The sequence below is a fragment of the Coregonus clupeaformis genome, chromosome 24 (genome assembly GCF_020615455.1).
Source record: "Coregonus clupeaformis isolate EN_2021a chromosome 24, ASM2061545v1, whole genome shotgun sequence".
Classification (NCBI taxonomy): domain Eukaryota; kingdom Metazoa; phylum Chordata; class Actinopteri; order Salmoniformes; family Salmonidae; genus Coregonus; species Coregonus clupeaformis.
In genome coordinates, this window is record NC_059215.1 from 57,166,756 (window position 1) to 57,194,160 (window position 27,405).

General features: G+C 44.0%; 1 protein-coding gene across 1 annotated transcript in view; it reads right to left on the bottom strand.

Moving 5' to 3' along the window:
• Window positions 1-27,405, bottom strand: part of LOC121538624 (beta-1,4-galactosyltransferase 5) — a 100,196-nt gene that overhangs the window by 59,619 nt on the left and 13,172 nt on the right. The window lies entirely within an intron of this gene.

Sequence of the window (27,405 nt, forward strand, 5' to 3'; positions counted from 1 at the left end):
AAGCATTGCATAAAGAAAAAGAAAAAGAAAACACGTTTGGTGTTCGCCAAAAGGCGTTGTGGGAGACTCCCCAAACATAGGGAAGAAGGTTCTCTGGTCAGATGAGACTAAAATGTAGCTTTTTGGCCATCAAGGTCAACGCTATGTCTGGCGCAAACTCAACACCTCTCATCACCCCGAGAACACCATCCCCACAGTGAAGCATGGTGGTGGCAGCATCATGCTGTGGGGATGTGTTTCATCGGCAGAATTGAAGGAATGATGGATGGCGCTAAATACAGGGAATTCTTGAGGGAAACCTGTTTCAGTCTTCCAGAGATGTGAGACGGGGACGGAGGTTCACCTTCTAGCAGGACAATGACCCTAAGCATACTGCTAAAGCAACACTTGAGTGGTTTAAGGGGAAACATTTAAATGTCTTGGAATGGCCTAGTCATTTACATTTTAGTCATTTAGCAGACGCTCTTATCCAGAGCGACTTACAGTTAGTGATGCATACATTATTTTGGGAATTGTACCCACAACCCTGGCGTTGCAAACGCCATGCTCTACCAACTGAGCTACATCCCTGCCAGCCATTCCCTCCCCTACAACGCTGGGCCAATTGTGCGCCGCCCCATGGGTCTCCCGGTCGCAGCCGGCTACGACAGAGCCTTGATTCGAACCAGGATCTCTAGTGGCACAGTTAGCACTGCGATGCAGTGCCTTAGACCGCTGCGCCACTCGGGAGGCGCAGTGGTCCCGAGTCAAAGCCCAGACCTCAATCCAATTGAGAATCTGTGGTATGACTTAAAGATTAATGTACACCAGCGGAACCCATCCAACTTGAAGGAGCTGGAGCAGTTTTGCCTTGAAGATAGGGCAAAAATCCCAGTGGTTAGATGTGCCAAGCTTATAGAGACATACCCCAAGAGACTTGCAGCTGTAATAGCTGCAAAAGGTGTCTCTACAAAGTATTGACTTTGGGGGGGTGAATAGTTATGAACGCTCAAGTTTTCTGTTTTTTTGTCTTATTTCTTGTTTGTTTCACAATAAAAAATATTTTGCATCTTCAAAGTGGTAGGCATGTTGTGTAAATCAAATTATACAAAACCCCAAAAAATCAATTTATATTCCAGGTTGTAAGGCAACAAAATAGGAAAAATGCCAAGTGGGGTGAATACATTCGCAAGATATATATACATATAAATACATACACATACATATATATACACACATCCTTTTTTAACAATATATTTCCCTTTATTACTTTCCAACCCCACCACCCCTTCCCTAATAAACTAGTGAAAAACAATGCTTAGGCCTCTACTTCCAGCTTATACATACTATATACATTTTATGGACACAGTCAATTTTACAATAATTATATTTTGTTTGTTTGTACTCCTGAACTTCCTCTACCCTCAACCTTTCAAGATGTCCATCCAGTTTGCTTCTATATGCCATATCTTTCTAACTGTTCTCTTTCACAAAAGCTCTCAACCTATAACCTACAGTGGGGAGAACAAGTATTTTATACACTGCCGATTTTGCAGGTTTTCCTTCTTACAAACCATGTAGAGGTCTGTAATTTTTATCATATCAATCCAGAAAATCACATTGTATGATTTTTAAGTAATTAATTTGCATTTTACTGCATGACATAAGTATTTGATACATCAGAAAAGCAGAACTTAATATTTGGTACAGAAACCTTTGTTTGCAATTACAGAGATCATACGTTTCCTGTAGGTCTTGACCAGGTTTGCACACACTGCAGCAGGGATTTTGGCCCACTCCTCCATACAGACCTTCTCCAGATCCTTCAGGTTTCGGGGCTGTCGCTGGGCAATACGGACTTTCAGCTCTCTCCAAAGATTTTCTATTGGGTTCAGGTCTGGAGACTGGCTAGGCCACTCCAGGACCTTGAGATGCTTCTTACGGAGCGACTCCTTAGTTGCCCAGGCTGTATGTTTCGGGTCGTTGTCATGCTGGAAGACCTAGCCACGACCCATCTTCAATGCTCTTACTGAAGGAAGGAGGTTGTTGGCCAAGATCTCGCGATACATGGCCCCATCCATCCTCCCCTCAATACGTTGCAGTCGTCCTGTCCCCTTTGCAGAAAAGCATCCCCAAAGAATTATGTTTCCACCTCCATGCGTCACGGTTGGGATGGTGTTCTTGGGGTTGTACTAATCCTTCTTCTTCCTCCAAACACGGCAGGTGGAGTTTAGACCAAAAAGCTCTATTTTTGTCTCATCAGACCACATGACCTTCTCCCATTCCTCCTCTGGATCATCCAGATGGTCATTGGCAAACTTTAGACGGGCTGTACATGCGCTGGCTTGAGCAGGGGGACCTTGCGTGCGCTGCAGGATTTTAATCCATGACGGCGTAGTGTGTTACTAATGGTTTTCTTTGAGACTGTGGTCCCAGCTCTCTTCAGGTCATTGACCAGGTCCTGCCGTGTAGTTCTGGGCTGATCCCTCACCTTCCTCATGATCATTGATGCCCCGCGAGGTGAGATCTTGCATGGAGCCCCAGACCGAGGGTGATTGACCGTCATCTTGAAATTCTTCCATTTTCTAATAATTGCGCCAACAGTTGTTGCCTTCTCACCAAGCTGCTTGCCTATTGTCCTGTAGCCCATCCCAGCCTTGTGCAGGTCTACAATTTTATCCCTGATGTCCTTACACAGCTCTCTGGTCTTGGCCATTGTGGAGAGGTTGGAGTCTGTTTGATTGAGTGTGTGGACAGGTGTATTTTATACAGGTAACGAGTTCAAACAGGTGCAGTTAATACAGGTAATGAGTGGAGAACAGGAGGGCTTCTTAAAGAAAAATGAACATGTCTGTGAGAGCTGGAATTCTTACTGGTTGGTAGGTGATCAAATACTTACAGTGGGGGAAAAAAGTATTTAGTCAGCCACCAATTGTGCAAGTTCTCCCACTTAAAAAGATGAGAGAGGCCTGTAATTTTCATCATAGGTACAAGTCAACTATGACAGACAAATTGAGAAAAGAAAATCCAGAAAATCACATTGTAGGATTTTTTATGAATTTATTTGCAAATTATGGTGGAAAATAAGTATTTGGTCACCTACAAACAAGCAAGATTTCTGGCTCTCACAGACCTGTAACTTCTTCTTTAAGAGGCTCCTCTGTCCTCCACTTGTTACCTGTATTAATGGCACCTGTTTGAACTTGTTATCAGTATAAAAGACACCTGTCCACAACCTCAAACAGTCACACTCCAAACTCCACTATGGCCAAGACCAAAGAGCTGTCAAAGGACACCAGAAACAAAATTGTAGACCTGCACCAGGCTGGGAAGACTGAATCTGCAATAGGTAAGCAGCTTGGTTTGAAGAAATCAACTGTGGGAGCAATTATTAGGAAATGGAAGACATACAAGACCACTGATAATCTCCCTCGATCTGGGGCTCCACGCAAGATCTCACCCCGTGGGGTCAAAATGATCACAAGAACGGTGAGCAAAAATCCCAGAACCACACGGGGGGACCTAGTGAATGACCTGCAGAGAGCTGGGACTAAAGTAACAAAGCCTACCATCAGTAACACACTACGACGCCAGGGACTCAAATTCTGCAGTGCCAGACGTGTCCCCCTGCTTAAGCCAGTACATGTCCAGGCCCGTCTGAAGTTTGCTAGAGTGCATTTGGATGATCCAGAAGAGGATTGGGAGAATGTCATATGGTCAGAAGAAACCAAAATATAACTTTTTGGTAAAAACTCAACTCGTCGTGTTTGGAGGACAAAGAATGCTGAGTTGCATCCAAAGAACACCATACCTACTGTGAAGCATGGGGGTGGAAACATCATGCTTTGGGGCTGTTTTTCTGCAAAGAGACCAGGACGACTGATCCGTGAAAAGGAAAGAATGAATGGGGCCATGTATCGTGAGATTTTGAGTGAAAACCTCCTTCCATGTGCAAGGGCATTGAAGATGAAATGTGGCTGGGTCTTTCAGCATGACAATGATCCCAAACACACCGCCCGGGCAACGAAGGAGTGGCTTCGTAAGAAGCATTTCAAGGTCCTGGAGTGGCCTAGCCAGTCTCCAGATCTCAACCCCATAGAAAATCTTTGGAGGGAGTTGAAAGTCCGTGTTGCCCAGCGACAGCCCCAAAACATCACTACTCTAGAGGAGATCTGCATGGAGGAATGGGCCAAAATACCAGCAACAGTGTGTGAAAACCTTGTGAAGACTTACAGAAAAGGTTTGACCTGTGTCATTGCCAACAAAAGGTATACAACAAAGTATTGAGAAACTTTTGTTATTGACCAAATACTTATTTTCCACCATAATTTGCAAATAAATTCATTAAAAATCCTACAATGTGATTTTCTGGATTTTCTTTTCTCATTTTGTCTGTCATAGTTGACGTGTACCTATGATGAAAATTACAGGCCTCTCTCATCTTTTTAAGTGGGAGAACTTGCACAATTGGTGGCTGACTAAATACTTTTTTCCCCCACTGTATGTCATGCAATAAAATGCATATTAATTACTTAAAAATCATACAATGTGATTTTCTGGATTTTTGTTTTAGATTCCGTCTCTCACAGTTGAAGTGTACCTATGATAAAAATTACAGACCTCTACATGCTTTGTAAGTAGGAAAACCTGCAAAATTGGCAGTGTATCAAATACTTGTTCTCCCCACTGTATATACTTATTATGGACACAGTATGCTTTACATTAGTTATCTTGTTGTTATTAGTTGTTGATAGTTGTTATTAGTCCCATCCTTCAACTCCATTCAACACCTCCCATCTATCTCTTTTTAATGCACGCACACATGCACACACGCATCTCTCGCACGCATCTCACGCATGCACACACACACACTTTGCTTAACTGGGCACTCTTGGGTTTCTGTACACATAGCCTGCAGACCTGCTGCATTTCTGAGGAATTCAGAACCATTGTTTTAGACTAGAGAGAAAAACATTCCTTAGATTCAGTCAGCCGAAAGCAAACACAACTGCCCTACATCTCTATGTAAATGTTTCTGTTTCACTGATTACATTGTCATTAACATTTACACATGCATGCACAAACACTTACAGAAAGCACAGAATGCCTTGCCAGCTTTGCTTTAACGATCTCGGTTCGACAGACGCTGGGAGACGGGAAGCAAGTACAGGTACAGCAAGTACAAGTACAGGGTGATGATTTAAGGGTGGTCCTCTGTAGCTCAATTGGTAGAGCATGGTGCTTGTGACGCCAGGGTAGTGGGTTCGATCCCCGGGACCACCCATACGTAAAAATGTATGCACACATGACTGTAAGTCGCTTTGGATAAAAGTGTCTGCTAAATGGCATATTTATTTCATTATTTATTTAATAAATAAAAGACATGGAACAAAACACGGACAGCGTCTGGACAGGGAAAACAACATCAATGCAGACACGGGGATCAAACTGGGGAACAGACAGTTACAGAAGGGGCAATCAACAAAGTGAAGGATGAACGTAATGATGGTAACAGGTGTGCGTAATGATGGGCAGCCTGGTGCCCTCGAGCGCCAGGGAGAGGGAGCGGGAGTAGGCGTGACAGAGCATATAAGTGGAGTGGGTCTCAGGAGACACGGCTGAGGTGTGGAAACCTGACGAGCAGGCTGAGGCGTGGAAACCTGACGAGCCGGCTGAGGCGTGAGATGTGAGCCTGATGAACCGGCTGAGGCGTGCGAGCCTGACAGATACAATTGAAGTCGGAAGTTTACATACACTTAGGTTGGAGTCATTAATTTTAGTTTTTTCAACCACTCCACAAATTTCTAGTTAACAAACTATAGTTTTGGCAAGTCGGTTAGGACAACTACTTTGTGTATGACACAAGTAATTTTTCCAACAATTGCTTACAGACAGATTATTTAACTTATAATTCACTGTATCACAATTCCAGTGGGTCAGAAGTTTACATACACTAAGTTGAATGTGCCTTTAAACAGCTTGGAAAATTCCAGAAAATGATTTCATGGTTTTAGAAGATTCTGATAGGCTAATTGACATAATTTGAGTCAATTGGAGGTGTACCTGTGGATGTATTTCAAGGCCTACCTTCAAACTCAGTGCCTCTTTGCTTGACATCATGGAACAATCAAAAGAAATCAGCCAAGTAAATAAATTGTAGACCTCCACAAGTCTGGTTCATCCTTGCGAGCAATTTCCAAACGCCTAAAGGTACCACGTTCATCTGTACAAACAATAGTACTCAAGTATAAACACCATGGGACCACGCAGCCGTCATACCGCTCAGGAAGTAGACGTGTTCTGTCTCCTAGAGATCAACGCCGGAGAAGATGGCTGCCGTTTTACAGCCCTCTAACCAATTGTACTATTATGTGTGTTTTTTCGCGTTATTTGTAATTGATTCTGTACATAATGTTTCTGCCATCGTCTCTTATAACCAAAAGGAGCTTCTGGATATCAGGACAGCGATTACTCACCTCGGATTGGACTAAGATTTTTTCTTCAACAAGTCGGATGTGAAGGATATCCTACAGACACCCGACAAGGCCCAAATCCCTGTCATTCGCAGAAGAAAGAGACGGAGATATCGTGGACGTAGGTCGGGGTGCCTTGTAAGGATCCAACGGCGAGCAAGTAAACTGCCGCTTCCATCAATCCTATTAGCCAATGTTCAATCATTTGTACCTAAGATTACGGTTATCCTACCAATGGGACATTAAAAACTGTAATATCTTATGTTTCATCGAGTCGTGGCTGAACGACGACATGGACAACATACAGCTGACGGGATATACGCTACATCGGCAGGATAGAACGGCTGACTCTGGTAAGACAAGGGGTGGCGGTCTGTGTGTATTTGTAAACGACAGCTGGTGCACAAAATCAAATACTAAGGAAGTCTCGAGGTTTTGCTCGCCTGAGGTAGAGTATCTTATGATAAGCTGTAGACCACACTATTTACCAAGAGAGTTTTCTTCTATATTTTTCATAGCTGTCTATTTACCACCACAAACCAATGCTGGCATTAAGATTGCACTCAATGAGCTGTATAAGGCCATAAGTAAACAGGAAAACGCTCATCCAGAGGCAGCGCTCCTAGTGGCCGGGGACTTTAATGCAGGGAAACTTAAATCCATTCTACCTAATTTCTATCAGCATGTTAAATGTGCAACCAGAGGAAAAAAAACTCAAGACCAACTTTACTCCACACACAGAGACGCATACAAAGCTCTCCCTCGCTCTCCATTTGGCAAATCTGACCATAACTATATCCTCCTGATTCCTGCTTATAAGCAAAAACTAAATCAGGAAGCACCAGTGATTCGGTTAATAAAAAAGTGGTCAGATGACGCAGATGCTAAGCTACAGGACTGTTTTGCTAGCACACACTGGAAAATGTTCTTTGATTATTCAGATAGCATTGAGGAGTACACCCCATCAGTCACTGGCTTCATCAATAAGTGCATCGACGACGTCGTCCCCACAGTGACCGTACGTACATACCCCAACCAGAAGCCATGGATTACAGGCAACATCCACACTGAGCTAAAGGGTAGAGCTGCCGCTTTCAAGGAGCGGGACTCTAACCCGGACACTTATAAGAAATCCCGCTATACCCTCAGACAAACCATCAAACAGGCAAAGAGTCAATACAGGACTAAGATTGAATCGTACTACACCGGCTCTGACGCTCGTCGGATGTGGCAGGGCTTGAAAACTATTACAGACCACAAAGGGAAGCACAGCCGCGAGCTGCCCAGTGACACAAGCCTACCAGACGAGCTAAACCACTTCTATGCTCGCTTCAAGGCAAGCAACACTGAAGCATGCATGAGAGCACCAGCTGTTCCGGATGACTATGTGATCACGCTCTCCGTAGCCGATGTGAGTAAGACTGATCAGGCCTGATCACCGACAACGATGATACAGCCTATAGGGAGGAGGTCAGAGACCTGGCCGTGTGGTGCCAGGATAACAACCTCTCCCTCAACGTGACCAAGACAAAGGAGATGATTGTGGACTACAGGAAAAAAAGAGGACTGAGCACGCCCCCATTCTCATCGACGGGGCTGTAGTGGAACAGGTTGAGAGCTTCAAGTTCCTTGGTGTCCACATCACCAACGAACTATCATGGTCCAAACACACCAAGACAGTCGTGAAGAGGGCACGACAAAGCCTATTCCCCCTCAGGAGACTGAAAAGATTTGGCATGGGTCCTCAGATCTTCAAAAAGTTCTACAGCTGCACAATCAAGAGCATCCTGACTGGTTGCATCACCGCCTGGTATGGCAACTGCTCGGCCTCCGACCGCAAGGCACTACAGAGGGTAGTGCGTACGGCTCAGTACATCACTGGGACCAAGCTTCCTGCCATCCAGGACCTCTATACCAGGCGGTGTCAGAGGAAGGCCCTCAAAATTGTCAAAGACTCCAGCCACCCTAGTCATAGACTGTTCTCTCTGCTACCGCACGGCAAGCGGTACCGGAGCGCCAAGTCTAGGTCCAAAAGGCTTCTCAACAGCTTCTACCCCCAAGCCATAAGACTCCTGAACAGCTAATCATGGCTACCCTGACTATTTGCACTGCCCCCCCACCCTCACCTCATATTTTTATGCTGCTGCTACTCTGTTAGTTATTTATGCATAGTCACTTTAACTCTACCCACATGTACATATTACCTCAACTACCTCAACTAGCCAGTGCCCCCGCACATTGACTCTGCACCGGTACCCCCCTGTATATAACCTCCCTACTGTTATTTAATTTTACTTCTGCTCTTTTTTTCTCAACACTTTTTTGTTGTTGTTGTTTTATTTTACATTACATTGTTGGTTAAGGGCTGTAAGTAAGCATTTCACGGTAATGTCTACACCTGTTTTATTCGGCGCATGTGGCAACTACAATTTAATTTTATTTGATATGACTTTGGTGCGAAAAGTGCAAATCAATCCCAGAACAACAGCAAAGGACCTTGTGAAGATGCTGGAGGAAACAGGTACAAAAGTATCTATATCCACAGTAAAACGAGTCCTACATCGACATAACCTGAAAGGCCGCTCAGCAAGGAAGAAGCCACTGCTCCAAAACCGCCATAAAAAAGCCAAACTACGGTTTGCAACTACACATGAGGACAAAGATTGTACTTTTTGGAGAAATGTCCTCTGGTCTGATGAAACAAAAATAGAACTGTTTGGCCATAATGACCATTGTTATGTTTGGAGGAAAAATGGGGTGGCTTGCAAGCCGAAGAACACCATTCCAACCGTGAAGCACGGGGGTGGCAGCATCATGCTGTGGGGGTGCTTTGCTGCAGGAGGGACTGGTGCACTTCACAAAATAGATGGCATCATGAGGAAGGAAAATTATGTGGATATATTGAAGCAACATCTCAAGACATCAGTCAGGAAGTTAAAGCTTGGTCACAAATGGGTCTTCCAAATGGACAATGACCCCAAGCATACTTCCAAGGTTGTGGCAAAATGTCTTAAGGTCAACAAAGTCAAGGTATTGGAGTGGCCATCACAAAGCCATGGGCCAAAAATCACCCAACTTATTGTGGGAAGCTTGTGGAAGGCTACCCGAAATGTTTGACCCAAGTTAAACAATTTAAAGGCAATGCTACCAAATACTAATTGAGTGTATGTAAACGTCTGACCCACTGGGAATGTGATGAAAGAAATAAAAGCTGAAATAAATCATTCTCTCTATTATTATTCTGACATTTCACATTCTTAAAATAAAGTGGTGATCCTAACTGACCTAAGACAGGGAATTTTTACAAGGATTAAATGTCAGGAATTGTGAAAAACTGAGTTTAAATGTATTTGGCTAAGGTGTATGTAAACTTCCAACTTCAACTGTATATGGTGGTGGAAATGGTGGTGGAAACACCTTTATGAGCAAATAATAATAACCATCATATCAAAGTAAATTTGGAGTCACACGATGACATGGTGTGGTCCTCCCACTATGACTCGGGAAACCATGCAGTTTATTAGGCTACAGATGAAATTAATTATGATGAACTTCACAGGGTGGTGAAAATGTATGGTATGAGCTTCATGCTCCTTTCCAATAAATGTTGAGGGTCTTATTCTTGTGACATGATGATAGATGCTTGACTGACATTTGATTACTATCCATAATAATCTCATAACGTAGACTAACCTACTCACATTGCCTACACGCACTATATCCGCGAGCTGTTGGCTAGAGCACATGTGCCAAGACCAGAGTAGGCACATTTGCTCTTTAACGCAACAGTTTGTGACAAAACTATCAGTAGAGTTGAAAATGCGATGGAAACACATTGAACATTCAATTTTTATTTGGTACACTGATTTTCATCTGCAACAAGTCAGTTTGGTTGAAACACACCACTGGTGGGAAAATGTGCATATTTTCTTTATGCATATTTTAGAATATTTGCATGATAATCTGTCGCCAATTGAATGGAAACCTAGCTAGAGACTCAATATTTTGGACCAAAACGGACGAATGTAACTGAGGATTGGAATGTCAATACAATCAAACTAGCAAGGGCAATGATCACAAGTCAGTCGTAACGTGGCTAATAGGCTGGCATATCTATTTATGTAGCTATTTATTTAGCAAGCTAAAAACACGGAGCCTAACGTTAGCTAGCTGCCGGGAGGATGTCGTCATTGGAAGAGTGTGTGAGTGAAAAACTTTTCCCCCTCATATCATTTTTCGGTGTGCTACAGCTAGAGATGCAGGTGTCATTTAGTTAACTAGCAAGAAATGTGAATCGCTTTGCTAGTTAGCTATGCTGAACTTGAACAACTGTTATCCACAGTTAGCAAGCATATCTCTTAGTTGTCAATCAAATGTATTTGGCATCGATCAAATGGCCGGGCAGGCAGTTCCCATTCAGTTGTCAAAACATGGGTTGGGACAAGCATGCATTGGCAGGCAAGCTGCAGAAGGGCGAGCAGGCTACTATTCCCCATCGTTTATCAGTGCAATTTTGAAAGCAAACTACAAGCTGAAAACGTTTGAGAGGGTTTATCTACTCTTGCCTCATTAGATTTGAGCTAATCTCGCTCTGGCTAACATTAGTTGTTGATCTTAGGGAGGGAGAGATAGCCTACCTGTTCATGGTTGTTTGATAAATAGGACTGTAAAGTTCCCAAATATAAGAGGACTCCAGTGGTACAGTATTTACATTCCATTCAGGTATATTTTGTTGCTTTTGGCGAATGCTTTCTAATGGTCTAAAGTCACGCTGTTGCTGCTGCCTGAAAACACACAGTTCATTTCAAAGTGAATGATGGCAGGCCCGTGTGGCAAATGGCTTATTTGCATATAGGCCTACTGTAGCTCTGATTGGCTATGGCACACCGGTCTGTGTAGAGTCCGGTCCTGCACAAGACTAACATGTTTTCATTAGGTTTCATTTCCTGCAGTGTCTATTAATTGTCCAAACGCACGGCCGCTTTCCCACTATATATTGCTATAGAATTTTCACAAATGCTATACTCTACGTCATTCCCAAACATTCTATGAAAGTCGAAAACTTCAAAATGACCATATCTAAGTGCTCATATTCTTCCTGGGGGTGTGTATGAACAGATTATTATAAGACTTCATGTTGCTAAAATGCTGTATGTTCCACTTTAAACTCACTGTTTTGTCAAAGGGCCATGTCTATATGCCGGAAGTCTGTACTCTATTTGGAATTTCCTCTTCCACTACCATTCCAATAGTATGATTCCCCACACTGCCACATTCCTCTGTTCCCCATCCTTTCCTTTCCCTCCCTCTATCCATTCCCCATCCCTTCCTTCCTTCCTTCCTCTCTCATCTGTCTTGTGATTCTACACAAGAGTCAACTGCAGGAAGAACTGGACCCAGAGACCAGTACAGCCTAGGAGGAGGGATGGAGAGAAGGATGTAGTGGTTAAAAAATGTAGAATAAACCATACTCAAACCTCACTCTCTCTCATTCTCATTCTCACATTCTCATTCTCAGTCTCACCTCTCACCCCCCTCTCCTCTCATCCCCCTCTCATCTCCTCTCTGCCGACAGATTTTAGACTGCTCTTTTATTTGGCAGCTGTCCAGAGCAGTCTTGTATTATTGCAGTCGCTCACTATGGCTCAGAAGAACATATGTAATCAGTGTGAAATGGCTAGCTAGTTAGCGGTGCACGCTAGTAGTGTTTCAATCGGTGACATCACTCACTCTGAGACCTTAAAGCAGTTGTTTCCCTAGTTCTGCAAGGGCCATGGCTTTTGTAGAGTGATAGGTAACGATGCTTCGAAAGTGACTGTTGTCGATGTGTTAACAGGGTTCCTGGTTCAAGCCCTGATTGGGGTGAGGAGAGGAATGGAAGCAAGACTGTTACATTGATGCTGTTGACCCGGATCACTTGTTGCTGCGGAGATGGAGGAGGTCAAAGGGGGGTGAGTGTAACCGGTGTGAAAAGGCTAGCTAGTTAGCTGTGTGCACTAGTAGCGTTTCAATCAATGATGTCACTCGCTCTGAGACCTTAAAGTAGTTATTTCCCTTGCTCTTCCATGTAAAAAGCCCCATGAGCACTAACATGTGAAGTTCATTGGAGCACATCAAATTTGGTGTCAAATGAAAGCTAAGAGTCTATATTTCTGAGAAATTAAGGCATATACAGTGCCTTCAGAAAGTATTCACACCCTTTGACATTTTCCACATTTTGTTGTGTTACAGCCTGAATTTAAAATTGATTAAATTGAGATTTTTTTTCACTGGCCTACACACAATACCCCAGAGATACAGCCGTCCTTCTTAACTCAGTTGCCGGAGAGGAAGGAAACCAATCAGGGATTTCAACATGAAGCCAATGGTGACTTTAAAATAGTTACACAGTTTAATGGAGAAAACGGAGGATGGATCAACAACATTGTAATTACTCCACAATACAGAGTGAAAAGAAAGAAGTCTATACAGAATAAAAATATTCCAAAACATGCATCCTGTTTGCTAGCTAGCCAGGATGCATGCTGGCTGGCTAGCTAGCCAGCCAGCTAACGTTAGCTAGCTAGCTAACAGTACACTTTAACTTGAAATGAAAATGACTTTCTGACAAAATTAGAAACGTGTAATATCTGAAAATGTAGCTAGCTAGACTCTCTTACCAATATACATGGATGGACGCTTCTCCCTCTCTGTCATGGATGCCATGGTTGCCCTTAGTTTGAAGATGTAATCCGGAGCCTTCTGTGTTCTCTTTTCGACTCCGTCTGCATATTTGCAATCAAACGCCAGAATTTTCTCCATCTCCTTAGCTATCATATTCTAATTCCACTGATTTCAAAACGTTGTCCTCCAGAAAGTGGAGAGCAACACTTATGCAGTTCTACTATGTGATATCTTTCAAAAAAGCAGCATTAGAAAGGATTACCTAAACATACTGACCAGCTCATATTATAGACAGAAGCGTGCTACATGGCAGACCAATCCGAACTCACCACCCATTATCTCAGCCAATCATGGCTAGCGGGAAGGTTGCTGTCTTTTTCCATGGCTAAACCAACTAGGCTCATAATTTAACCATTTTATTTGTATTTACAGATGGCATACAAGTTTGTTATTAAGGCACATGAAAGTTCACATGTTCCAGAAGGCATTTCTGCCAAAAAAACGCATTTTGATTTGTAAACAAAGTTTACGTTCAAATGGCTCTCCTGTGAAGTAGTGACGCGCGACATACACCTAGTTTCCTGAAACGAGTCACATATTTTTAAGATATGTTCTAATTTATCTCCCTCATGAGGAGGGAGGATAATGAAAGTTCACAGAAGTAACAAGTAAAGGCAGACCTACCAATTAGTTATAGTGTTTTTACTGATAACAATTTGGTTTATGATTTATTAAGTGACTAGAATATGTCATTCTTTTAACAAATCATTAAAAGAATGACCAAAAAAAGTAATAACTGAATGACTGAAACTGAATTGGCTATAATGGAAATTCATAGTTGGGTGACCTGCTACTATCTTCCCATCCACTGGCATACTGTTATGTTCAGCTAACAACTGTTTTCTTTCTCTTTCTGTTGCGTGGTGGCCAAAGCAAGTCTGGACAACCCCCCCTCTCTCTCTCTCCCTGTCTCTCTTTAAGATGTTTTATCATCACAAATGGCCATGTACTACCTCCACCAGGCACAGCCAGAAGGGGACTGGCCACCCCTCAGAGCCTGGGTCCTCTAGATTTCTTCCTAGGTTCCTGCCTTTCTAAGGAGTTTTTCCTAGCCACTGCACTTCTACATCTGCATGTTTGCTGTTTGGGGTTTTAGGCTGGGTTTCTGTAGCACCGGTAGCACCGACCGACACCTGACGTGAAATACAGTTGGGCGATATGGACAAAAACGATATGATAAATCAACAATACATTATTTTGAGGGAGGAGATAGAGCTGGGCAATGCACAAAAAGTAATATCATGATAAATGAAACTACTTTGCGCGATAACAATAAATACAACGATAAAACAAATGTTTTAATGGACAGTTACTTTACATTAGTGGCAAGGCTCTATACAACTTTTTTCTAGTGCCAATTTAGACACCTGAGAAGGTAGCGTACAATTCAAAAAGTAAGCTATTTCATCTAACATATCCTGGGAATGCATGACTGATAATTGTATGTATAACCTGTCAAAATATCCTAATGTCCTACAAAAACTTTCCAGCATGAGGTCTAGGCTACTTGACGTAGGCCTATTCACTACAAATGGCGCGCTCTGTCCTGCTCCGCGGGCGCATCAAAACCATACTTCAGCCTGCTCCAGTTGTAAAGTGGTGCCATTAACTCCACATTAAGAGGTGAGAAATAAATCATATACTCACAGAAAGCTGTGATTCTCCTCTCTTTATCTAGAATAACAGTAGTTGTCTTTTTCCTGCAAATGCATTTTGAGCAAAGGTCATATGCTTCTGCTTCACTGAATGCATCTCTCCCTCCTCCGTTTGCACAGTGCGCACAGTGGGGAGAGGGAGTGAGAGGGACTCTCTCACACACACATCAGCGAAATGGGGACAGGCAGATACTTTCATAGCAGGAATCAACATAATGCATAGGCTATTAGGCCTACTAATTATTGGTTTTAGAACAATCTACAGGAACTCTGTGTTCACTGAAAATTACAGTAAGAGGAAGTCAATGTCGGTGTCTGTAATTTTTGGTTTATTGTCCCAGCTCTACATTAAACAGTTGTTGAAATTTGGTCAGTCCAAATCTGAACCAATCATAGACGTTGTAGTGATCTATATCTGTCTATATTGGTTACTATGCTGTTACTAAGAAGTAATGTATTATGGCAGTGTTATGTTACAACACCTAATAGGAAGTGCACATGCGCACTATTGGACCCGCTGGCTGTGGGGCACGAGATGTTTTTACTAAACAACACTAAACTGTACTGTCTTCTGCCTGGTGATTTTCTCCACAACACAAATATTACAGATGTCTGTTTCACAAGTTTGGACAGCACAGTACAGTACCATAGAGTCCAGTACAGTAAAGAAAATGACAGTATAGGTCAGTATAATACAGTTCAGTACTGTACAGTAGAGTTTAGTACAGTACAGTAGAGCATATTAGAGTAGAGTACAGTAGCCTAGCAGGTAGCCTAGCGGTTAAGAGCGTTAGGACAGTAACCGGAAGGTTGCTGGTTCGAATCCCCGAGCCGGCAAGGTGGAAAAAATCTGCCATTCTGCCCTTGAACATATTAAAATTGTACAGAAAAGTAGAGTTCAGTTCAGTACTGTAGAGTTTAGTACATTAGAGCAGAGTACAGCAGCCTAGCGGTTAAGAGTATAGGGCCAGTAACCAAAAGGAAAAATCTGCCATTCTGCCATTGAGCATATTACAATTGTACAGAAAAGTAGAGTATAATTCAGTATTGTAGAGTTTAGTACATTAGCGTACAGTAGCCTAGCGGAGAATCTCAGAGCCGGCAAGGTGGAAAAATCTGCCGTTCTGCCCTTGCTGGCTTGCTGCTGGAAGTGGTGTTGGAGGGCCAGTAGGAGGCACTCTTTCCTCTGGTCTAAAAAAAATATCACTAAAGATCACAGGGCACTTATCGTAAGAGTAGGGGTGTTAACTCCGGTGTCCTTCCCAATCTGGCTGTTATATTTTGCTACAAACACATTGGAGACAATAACATGAATGGAGAGTAAGACTCGTCAATACTCAGCTAATTGTACAGCTAGTAGCTACTAGCCTGGTAGCTAATCAGTTGTTACATTAAACTACACCTGCTACAACTACAAAGGGATGTTTGACACAGCTACTTTACTATAACAGGTTCTTATCTGAGCACGCCAAACTCCCACTGACAAAGGATCTGTTTCTAATAAGCCCTCATTGACTTAGCGTTGGCCAGGATGGTTCAAATTCAGATCTGGGAACAGCCCGCTAGCTACATTCCCTGGGTACACATTTTGGTTTTTGCCCTAGCACTACACAGTTGAGTTTGTTATTTGAATCAGCTGTGTAATGCTACGGCAAATTACAAAATGTGCATCCCAGGGGGGCCCCAGGATCCCTGCTCTAGAGGATTTATTAGAGGTGAGATCTAACGAGCCTTTGTGTTGATTGTTTACAAGTTGTACCATGGTGAACAGACATACGAGGAATACACAGTGCCTGGAAAGCAGAAAGCTGCATGAGACAACATGATTAACAACATGGTCTGTTGCAGTAGCAAAGTAGAAAGACCACATTGTTAAAATTGTCATCACCATCATTATCATCATCATTATTGTATTTGTCTTATCATCATCCTCACCAGCATAATAATAAACAATGGCATCATCATCACCATCGTCATCATTACCATCATCACCACCATCATCATCATCAGCCCCGCCCCTCTTGTAAGTATGAGATAATAAAATAAAATAAATGTATGCACTCACTAACTGTAAGTCGCTCTGGATAAGAGTGTCTGCTAAAATGACTAAAATGTTTTTAAAAAATAAGAAAACTGGGCTGTTTATGTTGTGGTCATGTTGTTGACATTGAGCGTTTCCATTACCACCAGCTGCTGTGTGTCAGCCTCACATGACCAGTGTAACCACGGTAGCAGTATCAATAAAAAGGTGAGGGACGGGCCGCTGCAACAAAGAGATAGATTCTCCTCCCTCCCTCCCTCCCAGCTACCCCCACCCTCACACACCTAACAAACAACACACCCCTACCTCTCCCATCCCGTTCCACCGTTCCCACCTCACCCCTCCCACCTCTCGTACACCTATCCTCAACTCTTTCCTTCACCCACTCCTGCCCTTTCCAACTCCTCCATTTGTCCACTGAGACCTATAAGAGCCAGTAGACCAGGTGTGCCAGCCCTACAGGCTCGCCGTCATGTACAGTTATTTTAACAGTAACATTTCGTCTTAGGGCATACTATTGGAGGTGTATCATCTTACACAGTTTACAGTACAGGGTATGTGTAGAGAATAAGAAATAGGCTCATATTGTATATTGTATAAGGTGGATAGGGTGTTTTGTGATGGACAGCATGGTTTGGGGAGTTTGTATACACTGTTTGCTGTATAATTCCATACCAGGCTAAGGTCATATAATGTATCATGTATTATAACTAGAATCCTCTGTGATAGAAATTGTTATGTTGGTGCTTTTCTATTCTATACATTTCTATGTTCTATGTTTGTGCTTTTCTATAAACCAATTTCTGTGTTCATGCAAGTGACTGACTGAACGAATCCTCACTATCAGTAGCTGCAATTTGGCAGTACGCTCAGACCTTTGTTTTGAGACCAGAAGATCTCTCCGTTCCAAGGTCTCAGTTTAGAGAGAAGAAGCCTCGTGAGGTATTGGTCTGTCACATGTTAAGAACCAGAGTTGGTCGGTCACCTGAATGAAACAAAACGCTAATGATGAATTAATTATGCTAAATCATGCAAATATGACTTGTCTGTGTATAGCCGTATATAAGACAACTGCTGGGACTGCCCCAGCAGAGCTCATGGTCGACATGTGTACATATGGTGCATTGATCATAGCATACCATGTATTGAACCTAGATTAAGGGACCATGTGGTTTTGCTAGGTGCAGTCACAAGGTGGGACTAAACTGCATCAAAGACATAGTCAGGATGGTGGGTAAAAACTATGAACAGGTAGAAATATGACCAATAGTACAGTATCAGTCATATGAGGAACTGTGTATTTCCAGGGTAAAACCACAACACAAACCCTTTACAACAGGGCTGTCAAACTAATTCCACGGATGGCCGAGTGTCTTCAGGTTTTTTGTTTTCATTTAAGACCTAGACAACCAGGTGAGAGGAGTTCCATACTAATTAGTGACCTTAATTCATCAATCAAGTACAAGGGTGGAGCGAAAACCCGCAGACCCTCGGCCCTCCATGGAATGAGTTTGACAAGTGCTTTAAAACCAAATAGGTAGAAAATAACACAAAATGTGTTAAATACTAAAAAGACACTTTAGGTACAGTGAGGGAAAAAAGTATTTGATCCCCTGCTGATTTTGTACATTGTCACGATCGTCAGGGAGAGACCAAGGCGCAGCGTTGCAGGTGAACATATTTATATTTATTTAATGATCACACGATCAAAACAACAAACGAAAAATGTGACGTCTATGGTTTAAACACAAACCAACACGAACAAGAAACCACAAACACAAAGTGAAAGACAGACAGTTAAATATGGCTCCCAATCAGAGACAACCAGCAGACACTCGTTGCCTCTGATTGGGAGTCACTCAGGCCAACATAGAAATACAATCATAGAATACACACCCTGGCTCAACATAACAGTGTCCCCAGAGCCAGGGCGTGACAGTACCCCCCCCTAAAGGCGCGGACTCCGACCGCGCCAACTAAATACCACAGGGGAGGGACCGGGTGGGCACTCCGCCTTGGCGGCGGATCCGGCTCCGGGCCTGATCCCCACTCCCTCTCCAACCCCCCAAAGTACCCCTGGTCCGGTCTGGCCCCGCTGGCCGGAGCTGGACTGCACACTGATGGAGCGGATTGCTCTAGCTCCGGCGTAACGCATCTGACCGGTGCCGGACCAGGCACCAGTGGAACAGGCACGGGCCGTGCCGGACCGACGACGCACACCACTGGCTTGGTGTGGGGAACAGGCACGGGCCGTGCTGGACTGACGACGCACACCACTGGCTTGGTGTGGGGAGCAGGAGCGGGCCGGACAGGGCTGACGGAACGCACCACAGACTTGGTGCGGGGAGCAGGAATGGGCCGGACTGGGCTGGCGACGCGCACCACAGACTTGGTGCGGAGAGCAGGAACGGGCCGGACAGGGCTGACGAAACGCACCACAGACTTGGTGCGGGGAGCAGGAATGGGCCGGACTGGGCTGGCGACGCGCACCACAGACTTGGTGCGGAGAACAGGAACGGGCCGGACAGGGCTGACGAAACGCACCACAGACTTGGTGCGGGGAGCAGGAATGGGCCGAGCCGGGCTGACGAAACGCACCACAGACTTGGTGCGGGGAGCAGGAATGGGCCGAGCCGGGCTGACGAAGCGCACCACTGACTTGGTGCGGGGAGCAGGAACGGGCCGAGCCGGGCTGACGAGACGCACCACAGACTTGGTGCGGGGAGCAGGAATGGGCCGGACTGGGCTGGCGACGCGCACCACAGACTTGGTGCGGAGAGCAGGAACGGGCCGGACAGGGCTGACCGAAACGCACCACAGACTTGGTGCGGGGAGCAGGAACAGACCGGACCGTACTGGGGACACACACCACTGGCCCTACACCGGGATCTGGAACGGGCCGGACCGGACTGGTAACACACCCCAGTACCTCTCGCCGTGCCTCTCCACCTTCCATCCCCTCTTCGACCAGTGGCCCCCGTAACCTGGCGGCCTCCTCTGCCAACCCGCTGGACCGCTCTATCGCGGCCTCCTGCTGCCCCGACGTCGTGAGCCCCCCCCTAAAAACTTTCTGGGGGTCTCTCCTCCCCGTGGGCCAGGCCTCTATCGTTCTCGCCCAACTCTCGCTCCTCTGTCTCCAACTCCCGCTATTCAGCTCCTCAATGGGCTTGACCCAGTCGAGGCTCTTCCTCCATTGTTCCCAAGTCCACTCTCTCTGCTCTTCCCTCGGCTTGACCCAGTCGAGGCTGCCACGGAGATCTGCTAGGGATCTCCCTGGCGATGGCTCCTCGACTCGCTGCTTGGTCCAGTTGTGGTGGTTTCTTCTGTCACGATCGTCAGGGAGAGACCAAGGCGCAGCGTTGCAGGTGAACATATTTATATTTATTTAATGATCACACGATCAAAACAACAAACGAAAACCGTGACGTCTATGGTTTAAACACAAACCAACACGAACAAGAAACCACAAACACAAAGTGAAAGACAGACAGTTAAATATGGCTCCCAATCAGAGACAACCAGCTGACACTCGTTGCCTCTGATTGGGAGTCACTCAGGCCAACATAGAAATACAATCATAGAATACACACCCTGGCTCAACATAACAGTGTCCCCAGAGCCAGGGCGTGACATACATTTGCCCACTGACAAAGACATGATCAGTCTATAATTTTAATGGTAGGTTTATTTGAACAGTGAGAGACAGAATAACAACAAAAAAATCCAAAAAACCCATGTCAAAAATGTTAGCAATTGATTTGCATTTTAATGAGGGAAATAAATATTTGACACCTCTGCAAAACCCTTGTTGGCAATCACAGAGGTCAGACGTTTCTTGTAGTTGGCCACCAGGTTTGCACACATCTCAAGAGGGATTTTGTCCCTCTTTGCAGATCTTCTCCAAGTCATTAAGGTTTCAAGGCTGACGTTTGGCAACTCGAACCTTCAGCTCCCTCCACAGATTTTCTATGGGATTAAGGTCTGGAGACTGGCTAGGCCACTCCAGGACCTTAATGTGCTTCTTCTTGAGCCACTCCTTTGTTGCCTTGGCCGTGTGTTTTGGGTCATTGTCATGCTGGAATACCCATCCACGACCCATGTTCAATGCCCTGGCTGAAGGAAGGAGGTTCTCACCCAAGATTTGACAGTACATGGCCCCGTCCATCGTCCCTTTGTTGCGGTGAAGTTGTCCAGTCCCCTTAGCAGAAAAACACCCCCAAAGCATAATGTTTCCACCTCCATGTTTGACCATGGGGATGGTGTTCTTGGGGTCATAGGCAGCATTCCTCCTCCTCCAAACACGGCGAGTTGAGTTGATGCCAAAGAGCTCCATTTTGGTCTCATCTGACCACAATACTTTCACCCAGTTCTCCTCTGAATCATTCAGATGTTCATTGGCAAACTTCAGACGGGCATGTATATGTGCTTTCTTGAGCAGGGGGACCTTGCGGGCGCTGCAGGATTTCAGTCCTTCACGGCGTAGTGTGTCACCAATTGTTTTCTTGGTGACTATGGTCCCAGCTGCCTTGAGATCATTGACAAGATCCTCCCGGAGGTGAGATCTTGCATGGAGCCCCAGGTCGAGGGAGATTGACAGTTATTTTGTGTTTCTTCCATTTGAGAATAATCGCACCAACTGTTGTCACCTTCTCACCAAGCTGCTTGGCGATGGTCTTGTAGCCCATTCCAGCCTTGTGTAGGTCTACAATCTTGTCCCTGACATCCTTGGAGAGCTCTTTGGTCTTGGCCATGGTGGAGAGTTTGGAATCTGATTGATTGATTGCTTCTGTGGACAAGTGTCTTTTATACAGGTAACAAACTGAGATTAGGAGCACTCCCTTTAAGAGTGTACTCCTAATCTCAGCTCGTTACCTGTATAAAAGACACCTGGGAGCCAGAAATCTTTCTGATTGAGACGGGGTCAAATACTTATTTCCCTCATTAAAATGCAAATCAATTTATAACATTTTTGACATGCGTTTTTCTGGATTTTATTGTTGTTATTCTGTCTCTCACTGTTCAAATAAACCTACCATTACAATTATAGACTGATCATTTCTTTGTAAGTGGGCAAACGTACAAAATCAGCAGGGGATCAAATACTTTTTTCCCTCACTGTATTAGCTTTTAAGTTGGCTGAAAATGTAATTGAAACCAGTAGTCATTAGTGTAAATGATTTGGTTTAAATTGAAGTTATACATTTGAAGTTATTTCTGTTAGGTTTTACATTATAGGGAATAGGCTGCCTTGTTGGGTCCTCCATATTACGTCACACCTAGGGCTGTCATGACATTTTGTCAGCCGGTAACTGTCATGCAAATAACTGCCGGTCTCACGGTAATTGACCATTAATTAACATAAACATGTTTAGCATCTCCGGGCTTCCATCCATGCATAAAAGCCACTGATGCAGACCTTTGGAACATCTACATTTAAAAAAGTATAATAATTCAATTTAATATAGCCTACACCATCACAATAAATCCATTCTTTATTTTAGGCAGGTGTAACAGTATTGCTTCCGTCCCTCTCCTCGCTCCAACCTGGGCTTGAACCAGGCACTATCTGAACACATCAGCAACTGCCTCTCACGAAACATCATTACCTATCACTCCACAAAAGCCACATCCTTTGCAGAGCAAGGGAAACAACTACTTCAAGGTCTCAGCGTGAGTGGCATCACCGATTCAAACGCTACTAGTGCACATGCTAACTAGCTAGCCATTTCACACCAGTTACACAGGTCTAAAGAAACATTATGATATGAAGAAAATGTAGCCTATTTCAGAAGAACAGAATATAATTTTCTGAGTCGTCCTTATGTTAGGCCCTGATCTGGCTATGTCAAATGGCTGTGGGCTACACTAGTTAATTTTGCTTATAATTCCAGTGGCATTATTTTATATTTAAAAGAATACAATTGAACATAGCTGAATAAAATAGAAGAGATATTTTCCCCAAACGATTTCAGAGGGAGTGCACAAATGCGGTGCACACACACTATTCTGTGTTGAGCGATTAATGAAGTGATCATTTGAAACAGGTCCTCCTATATGCTGAATTTAGAGTTATTTATGCATCTTTAGTTGTGATAAAACCATAGGCTTATATGTTTTGACTTCTAATACATTTCTAGGGCTGCATGAAGCGACTAATGATGATTTGAAAAACGTAGCATAAAAGGCATGCGCTCTGCTCTGTTTCTTGCGCAGACCGCACACACTTCATCAGTCTCTCATTCACAAATTTGACAAGCAATTGACAATATTCTCAACTATCAGACTATTCTCAATTTAATATGGTCTTTACATAGAGCCCACTAATATATGTGAGGAAAAAATATTATACGCTGTTTCTTGCCTTACACTGCACAAGCTGGGCATCATTCACAGGTGATAATATTCACACCCATCAGACTACTCTCTGTCTTGACATATAATAATACATGTGTGAAATTAGTTTTGATTTAGAATGGAACATTATCATGCACCTGTCGGAACAGGGGCAAGGGAAAAAATGCACTTGAACAGCGAATGGAGGACGCTTTTCCCGCTGTAAATTTTCATGCCAGTCAGGTAGGCTACTCCAGTTGTAAAGCGAAGCAATGTGTTTTATTTTAGGAAAGTTGAGAAATAAATATAGTAGGCCTACCCTATAGAAATCTGATGGGATTGTCCTCTTTTTAATAGAAATTATGCGCAACGGGGGCTTACAGGAACACTTATTTTATTCCATGCATCAACCAGCTATGATGAGCTGGCTCTCACTGATACTATTGCGCTCAAACTCTGAATGCAAGGGCTCTCATGAAGTGTTGGATTAGATTTTGATTGCATTTGCATTGATGTCAGAGCGATTAGAGGGTGCTGAGTACCAGGCCATTAGCACGTTTGGTAGGCTACTAATGACCATCAGCGGCATCAGAGTGCAGTTTTGAAGAAGCTTAATTACCGTGACTCAACTGTCATGGGGAATTGAACTGCCATCATGACACGTGACTGCCGGTGTGGCGGTAATATGGTCACCTTAACAGCCCTAGTCAAAAACGTTTTCAGGCATGACTTCGGCATTCTTTGGAATTCTGATCGGTTTTATGTAATGACTCGAAAAGTGAGGTGTAATTTTGCATTGGGACTTTTGATGCGTATACTAATGCAAATCCATATGCAGCACATTCGGAAAGTATTCAGACCCCTTGACTTTTTCCACATTTTGTTACGTTACAGCCTTATTCTAAAATGTATTCAATTATTTGTTTCCCCTCATCAATCTACACACAATCCCCCATAATGACAAAGCAAAAAAAAAATTATAGACATTTTTGCAAGTTTATATAAAAAACAACAACTTAAATAATACATTTACATAAGTATTCAGACCCTTTACTCAGTACTTTGTTGAAGCACCTTTGGCAGCGATTTCAGCCTAGAGTCTTCTTGGGTATGACGCTACAAGTTTGGCACACCTGTATTTGGGGAGTTTCTCCCATTCTTCTCTGCAGATACTCTCAAGCTCTGTCAGGCTGGATGGGGAGCGTTGCTGCACAGCTATTTTCAGGTCTCTCCAGAGATGTTCGATCGGGTTCAAGTCCGGGCTCTGGCTGGGCAACTCAAGGACATTCAGAGACTTGTCCCGAAGCCACTCCTGGATTGCCTAGGCTGCGTGCTTAGGGTCATGTCCTGTTTCAAGGTGAACCTTTGCCCCAGTATGAGGTCCTGAGCAGGTTTTCATCAAGGATCTCTCTGTACTTTGCTCCGTTCATCTTTCCCTCAACCCTGATTAGTTTCCCAGTCCCTGCCGCTGAAAAACATCCCCACAGCATGATGCTGCCACCACCATACTTCACCGTAGGGATGGTGCCAGGTTTCCTCCAGACATAATGCTTGGCATTCAGGCCAAAGATCAGATAATCTTGTTTCTCATGGTCTGGGAGTCCTTTAGGTGCCTTTTGGCAAACTCCAAGCGGGCTGTCGTGTACCTTTTACTGAGGAGTGGCTTCTGTCTGGCCACTCTACCATAAAAGCCTGATTGGTGGAGTGCTGGAGAGATGGTTGTCCTTCTGGAAGGTTCTCCCATCTCCACAGAGGAACTCTGGAGCTCTGTCAGAGTGACCATCAGGTTCTTGGTCACCTCCCTGACCAAGGCTCTTCTCCCCCAATTGTTCAGTTTGGCCAGGCGGCCAGCTCTAGGAAGAGTCTTGTTGGTTCCAAACTTCTTCCATTTAAGAATGATGGAGGCCACTGTGTTCTTGGGGACTTTCAATGCTGCAGACATTTTTTGGTGCCCTTCCCCAGATCTGTGCCTCGACACAATCCTGTCTCGCAGCTCTACGGACAATTCCTTCGACCTCATGGCTTGGTTTTTGCTCTGACATGCACTGCCAACTGTGGGACCTTTTATAGACAGCTGTGTGCCTTTCCAAATCACGTCCAATCAATTTTATTTACCACAGGTGGACTCCAATCAAGTTGTAGAAACATCTCAAGGATGATAACTGGAAAAAGGATGCACCTGAGGTAAATTTTGAGTCTCATAGCAAAGGGTCTGAATACTTATGTAAATAAGGTATTCCTGTTTTTTATTTTTAATACATTTGCTAAAATTTCGAAAAACCTGTTTTCACTTTGTCATTATGGATTTTGTGTGTAGATTGATGAAGACATGTTCTTATTTAATCAATTTTAGAATAAGGCTGTAACGTAACAAAATGTGGAAAAGGGGAAGGAGTCTGAATACTTTCCGAATGCACTGTATTACATGTGGTTATGTTTATGCTACCTATCCTTTAAACAACAAGACCAATAGGAGCCAGTGCAGAAAGAAATAGGCCTACCTACCAAACACTCAAGAGGGCAGTAGGGCAGTTTTCTATGGAACACAAATGAAAAGTACTACATTCATAGAGCATTGATGTTTTGATTCCCCATTTGTGGCCATGTCACTTTGACAAATTGCTTGTTCGTTTGATATGAATGAATAAGCCTACTAATAGAGCAAAATGAGAAATCTCTCAAACCACACAAATGGCGTAATCAATTTAATTCCAAACATACTCAACTCCCTTTACAGCAAAGCAATAATTCCTTTCAAACACATGGGGACTGATTTAGTGTGTTTGGACATATCATTCACAGAACAATATGGACTTGTTCCATTTGGTTCTCTTGGGGGAACTGCAGTCCCTAAACACACACACACACACACACGCTAGCCCTGCGGCTGGAAGCAGAATGTTTGTGTTTTTACTGTGATGATAAAGAGGAGTCAGTGTTCTGGTCTGATCAAGCCATTGGGGACTATAGAAACCACAAGAAAATGTCAGACGCCAGACAGACAGTAGGTGTCAGTGTCTGAAGAGGAGCCATTCAACCTCCGGACATCCAAAGTCTGCTGTGTGTGTGTGTGTGTGTGTGTGCTGGCTTTTGTCATTCTGTTTTAACCAGTGACTGGAAATTAGCCCTAAGAAGCCAACTGTGTGAATTGATCACAAGGAATTGATCGATGAAGCAGCAGAGCGAAAATCAATTAATACATCGGCCTCAAGGACTGCAGTTGCAGAGTCCTGCTCTAAAGTGGAGCCACTGTAAGAGCACATCCTACAGACCAAGGAAGGTGTAGACATACCAAAAAAAATACACACACACACACGTCAAGGCACATACTATTTTACTCACATGGCAATGTAATGCCAGACAGCCAGGTCTATAAAAGTGTCCAGAAAAAATAGCAGTATCTTTACAAGACTAGGTTTGGACAGCTGACTGAGAAATGCTACATGGTTAATCTGGGATAGAGTGTAAACACCTTAGAGCTATATGCGGTACACTATTAGAAAAAAGGGTTCCAAAAGGGTTCTTCGGCTGTCCCCATAGGATAACCCTTTTTGGTTCTAAGTAGAACCCTTTTGGGCTCCAGGTAGAACGCTCTGTAGAAAGGGTTCTACCTGCACCCAAAAATGGTTCTTCAAAGGGTTCTCCTATGGGGACAGCAGAAGAACCCTTTAAGGTTCCAGATGGCACCTTTCTTTCTACGATCGTATACACTGAGTACACAAAACATTAAAAACACCTGTTCTTTCCATGTCGGGATTCGGACGGGATTAGTTTTACTGGGGGAGGTCGGGTAATGTAATTATGTGCACAAGCACAAAGCACAAAACACAACATCTGTAATTTTAGTCCCGTCCGAATCTGCCATGTCAGTAATTTTACATGGCAGGAGAGTAACAATTCCAGCCAGAATAACCTACAGTTTTTTGGCAAACTCCAAGGTCCTCTGATAATACTAGTCCCGTGCGAATCGACATCCCTGTGTTTTGAGAGAAATGTCTGAGTTTGACAGGTGTTGCTCGCGGTTTAAGCAAGAAAACAACAACTGGTTCGATAAATTGAACGAAGTGCTGCTGTCACGACTTCGGCCGACGCTGCCTCCCCTCCTTGTTCGGGCAGGCATCGGCGTTCGTCGTCACCGGCTTACTGCCGCCCCAATCATCATCACAATTGTCTTGTCTTGTCAATCACACACACCTGGTTC